At 34.0% G+C, this 10,185-nt stretch overlaps 1 long non-coding RNA gene across 1 annotated transcript; it reads left to right on the forward strand.

Moving 5' to 3' along the window:
* Positions 1–4,209: 4,209 nt before the first annotated feature.
* On the forward strand, positions 4,210–6,405 carry LOC110438648 (uncharacterized). The gene is made up of 5 exons (XR_012399406.1): positions 4,210–4,286; positions 4,895–4,939; positions 5,372–5,489; positions 5,594–5,697; positions 6,176–6,405. It is a non-coding gene; the product is annotated as an uncharacterized lncRNA (long non-coding RNA).
* Positions 6,406–10,185: the final 3,780 nt, after the last annotated feature.

Genomic DNA, 10,185 nt, shown 5'->3' on the forward strand with positions numbered 1-10,185 from the left:
ATGTGTATATATTATAATCTTAATGACAATTAAAAGATTATAATTTTTAAGACAATATTTTACCATGGTACCGTAAATGGTATTGTGTATTAGTATTTTTATTAACATTAGAAATTGTAGTATGGTGACATCACTTGTTCAGACTTCATTGGTAACTTGTCATTTCTTGTTTTCTTGAACGATGGCAAGATGGATGATGTCCAGAATGAAGGATGGCTGCACAGATGACCTGTGCACTAGGGGCCCGTGTGCAGTCTGGGTGATTAGAGGGGTTAGTTAGGGACCCGAAAGGTTAATGTGATGTCACAGAATAGGTCAGAGGTCGTATTTACTCATAGGTGGTTATATGAGCTAACAATAAATCATTACAGCTGCTAATCTGAAGGTGAGGTTCAGATGAAGGATCTACAGTGATTTGTCATTGTCACAAACAAAGCAATTGCAGGTTAAAAAAATATTATTTATTTATTTAAAAAAGTTCACCAAGGTTGAATTTATTTGATCAATTCAAAATGCTGTAAACATTATTACAATAAAAAGCTACTATTTTTACTAATATAATTAATTCTCATAAAAACTAAGCAGAGTTTAGAAATATTCATACGTTTTTGTTTTATGCTCTAGAAACTTTATTTTATTATCAATGATGAAAAAACGTTCCTGTTTCATGTTTCATGTTTCATATATATATATATATATATATATATATATATATATATATATATATATATATATATATATATATATATTTTTTTTTTTTTACACATTATTTTTGGATCACAAAAATGCCACTCATGAGCAGAAGACTCAAAAACATATATATATATATATATATTTATATATATATACATATATATATATATATATATATATATATATATATATATATATATATATATATATATATATAAACGTTTGACAAAAATATTTGCTACAGTGGTTATTAGTCTAATATAACAATAATAAAACTACCACTATTCATTGTTACTTAGTGTTAGGTTATTAAATAATATTAAATAAAATTTATTAAATAATATTTATTGTGTTAGACTTATAAATAATATTTATTAATGCTAACGCAAGCGTATTAAAATATTTGCTAATTCTAATATCATTCCATATAGAGACCTCATTAAATAAATTTAAACATATAATAACTCAAATTACGTGATTACAAAAGTGTCTTATGTAGTCCAATGAGGGCCAAAACAAGTCTCTGATCATCTCATAATGGCGCTCAAAGAGCCTCTGTGTGTGGCAGGCAGACATAAGTAGCCTACCTGTCCGACCGTCATCCATTGCGTTTGTAAGCACGTCCTGTAAGTGATTATTGGGCCCAAACCCTCGGGACGTGTATTACTGACTGCAAGAGGATCACTAGGCGAAATGGGAATTAGCACTAATCCCTGCAAATGTGGCCCCAGACGATAGCTGTACCGCTGTAAAGATATACACACAATGAAGCCAGTAAGTGTGTGAAATGTGTGTACACTCAAGTACTTTGTCTTTAATTAAGCTTAATGTCGACAACTTAACCAATAGCTTCAATACAAAACTAAACTGTTTATAGTAAGTTAACAGACTACAGTAGAGCTGTATTTGATGGATTATGAAATAGGCTAACTGAAGTGTCTGAGGTGCTGTTTTCCCGCTCAATCTAGATGTCATGTTGGTTATGAGTGGTTTATCGGAAGCATAAAAATTGCTATATCACTTAGCCTACATTTTCTTCACATTAGGCCAATTAGTGAACGCACATCACTCTGAGGTCACAGTGGGGTAGACTTGTGTAAAGGTGACGCCGTAATCCGGGTTTGTTTTGTAAATCTGAGCCGCAGTGACGGACGGGACGCGGGTGAAATACATCCGCGAGTCAGACTGTATTAATAAGACGCAAAGCCGCTCAGCGCTAATTACAGGAATGAGGGAATTCTGGTGAGTGAGCGGAGATTCAGGAAAAAGTAGCCTACCGTTACTATTTTTTGTGATTTTTCCGAGCAATGAACAACGAACAAGTATTGAACAATGTTGACTGCAACCATTAACTTTCGTAGGCTAGTATTTATTTTTGTTGTGGAAGGTAATGGGAAGACTATCTTTTGTAAAAAAATAAATAAATTCAGAAGAACACACGCATCTTCACATTTGAGCAATGAATGTTTGTACAGAAACAAAAAAAAAGATGTTTTGAAGTATGTTGAACACCCCCCCCCCCCCCATAATATGCATGACACCACCCCGTCGCCATAGATTTTCATAGTAAAAGAAAAAAAAAAAACTAGATAATTTCTAAATTAGTCAGTTACTAGAGCACAAACTTTTTCTTATGAAGGCCCAAAATCCAAGCTTAATTTCCTAATTTATCTCATAAAACTTAAAAATAAATAGAAATGATTACTTCAGCCGTATTTACTAATGCATCCCAATTTTTCAAAAATGTATATTATTTTGACGAACCTATTACAATAAAACCATACAAAATATTCCACTTATAAAACAATGGAGTTCAATGCAGAATACACTAGTGATGCTGAACCAGCCTTTGCCTTGATTTGCAGTTAATTTACAACAGTTAATTAAAACATTTCATTTCAGTTTGCTTTTCTTGTTGTTCAACAATAAAACAAACAAACAAAAGGTAACATTAAAATAGAAATGAGAATCTCTGCTAAAAGCATTCCCCAACCCTTCCCAATCATTTTCCCTCTGCTGGGTCAAATCAAAGGATACAAAGGGCCAACTCTAGCCCATGTGCCCCCCTAGTTTGGGCATCACTGAACTAGAGACATGCACGGCATCTAAAAACCTTACACTACACTGTAAAAAATTTCCAGATTTTCACAACAAATTACTGTAATTTTTCACAGTAAATTACATTACTATCACTTCACAGTATTTAATTGTAAAAATCACAGTAATATGTTGTATTCATAATTTTATTGTGAAATTAAGGCAGGTAGCATGATTACAGCAAATTACTGTAAAAAGGCCATATGTTTTGCATGTTAGTTATAGAAATTCAAACTTGGTTTTTAATTCAACATGTAAATTAATACAAATTGACTTTTATGCTAGTATTGGTACTTTTTGGATATTTAGAAATAACAGCATGTTATTGCAGCCCCAAAAATAATTTGGTTACTAAGATCTTTTTAGTTGTAGCTACTGCACCTTTATTTATTTCATAAGGTTAACATGAAAATATAAAATATGTTATTATAATATTTATTGAACATAAATTTGTGCTTAGCTAAAACATAATAAACTGGAATAAAAAGTAATTAATTAATGAAACCAAAGACTGATAAACAGACAAAATTATTTCAATGTCAGGGTAAATGTCTGCTTTAGACGATTCATTTTGGGCACCTGTCATTGCCTGAAGGTCACTAATCTTAGAATTTAAAAAGAAAAAACATTTTAAAATATGTACTATCTGTATAAATAAACCACAGATTAGATTTTAAACAACTACATTCTCGCATGAAAAACGGTTAAATCTTAATTTCCTGACGCATATAGATCCATCGAAGCCGGGGCAAATGGCACAATGTCTAGCCTGAAGACAGGCGCCTCTCGCCGGATATATGAGTAATTAGCGCCGTAACAGCCTGGAGGTCATAGATCTCCGCTATCGGCAAAACACACTTAAAATACACACAATCTTTACAAACAAACCACAGATTTGAGTTTTAAAGAACTATATTCTCGCATGAAAAACTGTTAAAACTTCGTTTCATGACCTATTAAAAGCAACATTTATAATAGTATGTGCCTTCTCATCCACCATTACAGCTTGCTGCAGCTTGGTGCGAAATGAATGCTGGGAGAAAAAAATAATAATTCTCAAAACACTCCAAACGAACTTTATTCTTATTGTTAAAGTCAGATATTTGTAATATTTTGAATGACAAAAAAAAACGTACTTTATTGTAATCATTATATTACCTTTGCACTGCTTCGGTTCAGGACTCGCGTGACATTGAATCATATTCATTTTTTTTTCAGACGTGTTCATAAGCTGATACTCATCAACATGCAATTCGTCTACAACTAGTGTAAAAATTGCGTGTAACCGAGCAGTATGACGGAATATTAATGAATTATATGTTTGCGTCCTACACTAATGTACAAAAAGGAATCGGTTTCAGGCGAGTTCGACTCTTTACTGTTCGTTTAAAGGAGCCGATTCACCGAGCTGACTCGACTGCAAACAAGCACCGTCACCACCACAGGCATCATCTGCGTTTGAACTGTCGTCTCTTCATTCAACGGATTCATCTGCGGTAAGTGTTAAAATGTGACTTTTGTCCGTTAAATGATTGTTGTATATATATTTCTGTAGAGTACATGTCATTTACTTTAATTGTAGGTCCTACGTTAGTAACGTTAGCGTTAGTTAACAAAGGGTCTGAGCGCGCCAATTTTTAAACAAGAAATTAACCGACGCCAGACGGTGATTGTTTTCTGAGGTATTAAATAGCATGACGCTAGTTCCTGAAAAAAGAAAGGTAATATTCTTTAATTAACTTCGCGTTAACTGCATTCTCTACTTCAGTACAAGACTGAAGTAAAGGTGAAGTGACTATAAAGTTAAGGTAAGCTCTGGTATGTTAACGTTACTCGTTATGACCATCATTATGGCTAACGTTAACGTTAGTTTTGTTCACTGTAAGTTAGTTAAATAAACTAAATTCATTATGAAAGAAGTCTTAACCGTTTTAATAAATGGAACTTATAATACAATTCACTTATATTTTTTAAACTAACACTAACAAAGTACATATTAACTGTCTATTTCTCGCAATATTAATGCTTTGCTAACATTTACTAATGGAAACTTATTGTATATTGTCACTAACGTTAACTGTACATTTAATTTTTTGGTGTTCAGGTGTACCTGAGAGTCCTGAGTGTTACTGTATAGCTGAAGTGTGAGGTGAGTGTACATACTGAGTAAATATAACCTAAAGTCAGTACCACAATCTAAACATTATATATTTATAAATTATTATTTTTTGCAGCCACTGATGCTACCAAGCACACCTCGCTTGATTATTCAAGGTAATGTTGATGCCTTCCTTATTTTGATTAGATTTTTAAATGTCAAGTTGTTCACAGATTTGTTGTGAGCAGTTTCATGTACACACTCTTTTTGTTCTTCCAGAAGTTTCACCAGTACCCCCAGTAGTAGTAAATATTAGACAAAGAATTTTTTAAACTATAGTCTTTGTTTTTATTAGCAATTTTACTAGGCATGTGTGTTTGTTTGCTTGGTTTTCATTAAGTGGTGCATGGAATGTCAATTTTATTTGTACAAAAAAAAATATTATTCACAAACACCTCTAATTTAGTCTCCCCCCCCTTTTAGTCTTATTCATTGGAGGGTCAAAGTGGTCATGGGACCTCACCTGGATTTCACAATTGACTTTGGATCTGGTCTGAAACTGAAGTATGCTGAAGTTGCCTTTTGCACTCTGGAATTTAAGGTAATGTCTACATTTAATATTGTACCTGAAGGGGGTTTTGGGGGGTTAAACAAGGAATGTATAGGAGCACAAGTCATGACTCCCCTTCTTCCCTTGTAATAAAGGGGTGTGTTGCAGACTCAATTTGTGTGTCTGTGCTGGAGACCACAGAGGAAGCTGTCTTTAAAAGGATGGGGCTCTTATACCATATGTGAAGTTACCTATTCAGGTGAGTGGATTACATACAAGTCATTGCAAATGCATAAATAGTGGGGAATTTTTACTGGGCAGCACAAATTAAGTGAAACTCAAAACATGTGGAAGAATATTTGCAAAAAAAAAAAACTTAATTGAAGTGAATACAACACAAGTGCTGTATCACTTGAATCAATTTGTTTTGCAAATTTTTTCCCAAATATTCAAATCATGAAAAATTTCTTTTTTTTGCTTGATGCAAGAAACATCCTGCTATAGTATTCAAGAGCAAGTGCTGTGATGCACATGTTCACTTTGCAATAAGTGTGAACCCAGCATTAGACTGTTCTTGATTGTGTGTTTGTGATGGAAATGTTTTTCAGATGTTTTTGTTTAAGTGATTGCAGTTTGACTGAGCTACAGTATTGTCAGCATGTTCAAACTGAGCTAACAGTAATTTTGCGCTGTAGTGTTGTATGAAGCTAACTGTTTGTCTGCCCTTTTGCTTATAGGTGCTTTTTGGGCACCAGTTTGGAGACGGAAGACAGACGAAGTCAAAGAAGCAGAGAAGACACATCAACCAGCAAGTGTGTACAATTATCAGGAAAATGATTGACCTTAAATAGACAGCTGCCTATTTTTGCAAGCAGTTTTCGCTCTCTCTCTCTCTCTCTCTCTCTCTCTCTCTCTATATATATATATATATATATATATATATATATATATATATATATATATATATATATTATATATATATATATATATATATATATATATATATATATATATATATAATATATACGAGAGAGAGAGCGCACTCTGAAGCACTGCTTTTTTATGTTTTTATATGTATGCTTCATATGATGTCAGATTTTTTTATTAATATGTTCTTATAGTATTTTTCAGTTGAGGTTTCACCTTTTGAAAGTTTTCTGAAATGTTTACACAGATGTCATTAAACTGTTAAATGAATCTGTAAAATGTTTGTGTGTTTGTTTTTATTTTGATTTTAGAGTTTAGAGATCTTTTTCTCAGATCACTCAAAAATGAAGATGCTGTCGTCATTTATGCATTCTCAGGTTGTTTGGACACAAAGGGGAGTATTGTATATTTTTATTCCTGTGTTTAACAAAAAAAAATCATTTTTTAACAGAGCTGGAACAACCTGAGGGTGAGTAAATTAAGACAGAATTTTCATTTTTGTGTGACCTAAATTTGCTTTAAAATTTTACAGCACCACACTGTTAAATTACACTAGTCCGTGATATAACTGTAACTTTACAGTTAAATCAGGTATTTAAACTGCAACCTACTGCTAAATCACAGTAATCATATTGCAAATTCACAGTAAAATATAGTTAATTCTACAAGATAATACTGTGAAATCACAGTAATGGACTTTATTGTCTACTGTAAAGTTACAATATATGGTTGTAATTTCACAATAATTTAATGTGACAAAACCACAGTAAATTACTGTGAACTACCTCACAATAATTTACTGTGAATTTACATACAGTAATTTACTGTGAAAGTAATGCAATTATTAGCCAGTAATTTACTGTGAATTTAAGGTCAAATTTTTTACAGTGTACACATAACAAAGAAGGTCTTAATTCATTTTAAGTTTCTTTTTGAAAACAGTTAATGAACATCACTGAACATCATTTGGTTTTAAATGAACTTTTTTTGATCAATGACCGGTTCTGAATTCCAAAAACTAGCTATAACTGGTATTTCGGCTAAAACAATTTGTACCATTGTACGCTGAGTGTATCCCTCCTCATATGAAGCTAATTAAATCACATAAAACACTTCCTCATTCACAGAACCTTTTAACATACCGAACAGATGTGCTTTCATATGATGATGATGATGATGATGATGTGTGTGATATGACATCAATGTTTGAACAATCTGTAATTGCATATGGTAAACCTGTGGGAAGGTTAAACAGCTTGTGGTCAAATTGATTTAAAGCCCTCTTTGTCCTCTATAACTGCTTTATGCCTCAGCTCATGAGAAGATTTGGCTTTGCCTTAAAAAAACTGCTATTCTGGATATCCTGATCCAATCAGGGCTTGACAATCTCCACTATAAGAGCTACATTGTGCTTTGAAGAATCTGCCCGCACCTTTGTCCTTTTCAATGGAAGATAATAGAGTAAAAGCAGCATTGTAAGATCTGGCCAACACACCCGTATTAGCAAACAGCCCACCTCTATGCTCTTCCAAATGTCCTAGTTTGTTTCTCAGGAGAATTTTGTCCTTGGCAGTGACAGGGATCATGTCAGAGATTGTTCATCCACTGAGGTGGATTCTAAAAATTGGACTTCGAACTTAAATTGTTCAAGTCTCTTCCAGTTTCATCCTGTTGGTCTCGTAACTTTACTCATGTGCTTCTGGTTAATTTTTCTCCCTGTACCCTCAAGCAGACAGGCCTCCCGTGGATTAGAGAGTGCATGACGAGTATACAAACCCAAACTGACCCGAAGAAACAACGGGTGTGATGGCAAATTCCACCCTCCATGCCTCAGGGGCTGCTGACAGAAATGGCAAACACAGGTGGGGAGTTTTGGTCCAACACAGCAGACCTGGAACCAAAGCTGAATCAGAGGCCAGGAGGAGTTGACCTCACTGTAACGGCTACATGGTAGCTTACCTTCACACATACACACAGTGGAAGCCCCGGCCCCCCCTGTACATTGTGAATGTAGACATTGTCTCATGCCAGTGAAGTGGAAGAGGAGGCTTGTTTACAGATAGGGGTGGATGGGTGGCTACATCAGTTTCGTGTGGATTTATTCAAAATCTCTTGAGGGACTAAAAGTGTTGCTTATATTCTGCTCCCCATAATAATGGAAAAATCATGGACGGGCATTTTATTTGCATGAGGAAAATTTCTCTGCAATGGCTTTTTTACTTTTAATAGCCTGGCACATGATGATATTAGTATAATTAGGTGATTTAAGGGGTCATCATGTAAATTTTGTAATGTAAAGGTAAAGAGCAGTTCTAAATTAAATGGAAAATTGAGGACTGACCATAGTACATTACCACTGATTTACTGTACGTTCCTGCAGACTGGTAGAGTTTTGCTTGGTCTTAAAGTCTGTGTGAACTAGAAGTTGCTGAGACTTTTTTTAGTATGCTGCTGTACTTTCAAATGAAATGGAATATTGATTAGGGGGTGGGGCTTTCTTTTTTACACAATTCCCTTGTAGCAAAGTAATGGTAAAATGGGCGTGGTTAAGAATAGTGTTAGGTAAGTTACTTTAAAAAAGTAATAATTACAAATTACTGACTACTACTGGAAAAGTGATTGATTACATTACTAATTACTACATGTAAAAAGTAATCAAATTACTAATTACTTTACTTTGAAGTTACTTTTGAAACAAAAACTATAGCTATACAAAACAAACTGCAGCTCTTTCAGTGAATAAATATTCACTGAAAAGCATTACAATGGGTTGATGAAAGCAGTTTGATATGTTCAAAAGACTTAAAGAGTTCATCCAAAACTTACATTTCTCTCATTTGTTGAATTTGTCTCACTTGTTCCTAACCTGTTTGTCTTTTTTTTTTAACACCAAGGAAGACATTTAGTAGAAAACTGCATACCTGTAACCCTTGACAAACATACATGTATACATGTACATAACATCGTTTGAGGTAGTTAGGCTACCGAAATGTGTATATTCCATACAATGCATGAGGCGGATCGGTCAGTTCTTGTCACTTGACTTGTGGTTTTCAACTGGGTGTGCCTGAATAATTTGTGCTCGTGCAATACGCGCTCCCAATATGTGTGCGCAAGCCACATGCCTCCATTGGAAATAACGAACATGCACTCAAAAGATGCATTATGTGAATGGCCCCACAAGCAGCTACGCTTTTCTTGACATTCAGAAGACACCCTTACTCCCTATATTGCACAAAAATCCAATTTAGCGGGTGCCAGTGTCATCCGTAGTGAGTATTGTCGTAAAATGCTGTCTGTAGTGCTTGAACAAGTTACTGATCAAGTTAAAAGCAGTCAAAAGTTTTTTAGAGACTAAACATAGACTGCATTTCACAGCAATATTTTTGATTTTACGCTCAATGAAATCAAAGTATTGTCTGTATTTCCACTTGAAGAAGCAAACACTCAGCAGCAGCACGTTCTTCAGCTATTCAAAAGCGCATGCTTATTAACTGACATTGCATCGGAAAACGTGATTTAAAAGAAGCTTTTTTCTGCTAAAATCTATATTTGTAACATAATTAACGCAAATGTGATCAAATTACTCAAATGTAAAAATTTTAAATGTAATTCATTACATTACTGCATTTCCCAAAAATGAAATTAGAATACAGTAACGCGTTACTGTGGAATGCGTTACACCTAAATTTAGTTAAGAACATTGCAGCTGAAGCCGTCAAACTGACGTCAACAGAGAAGGACTGTTACTTCAAATACGGAAGCAAATGTTTAGACTTTGATTGATGATTACCACATTTTTTTTTTCAGTTGATTTACT

This window comes from Danio rerio, chromosome 24 (genome assembly GCF_049306965.1).
Source record: "Danio rerio strain Tuebingen ecotype United States chromosome 24, GRCz12tu, whole genome shotgun sequence".
Taxonomy (NCBI): Eukaryota; Metazoa; Chordata; class Actinopteri; order Cypriniformes; family Danionidae; genus Danio; species Danio rerio.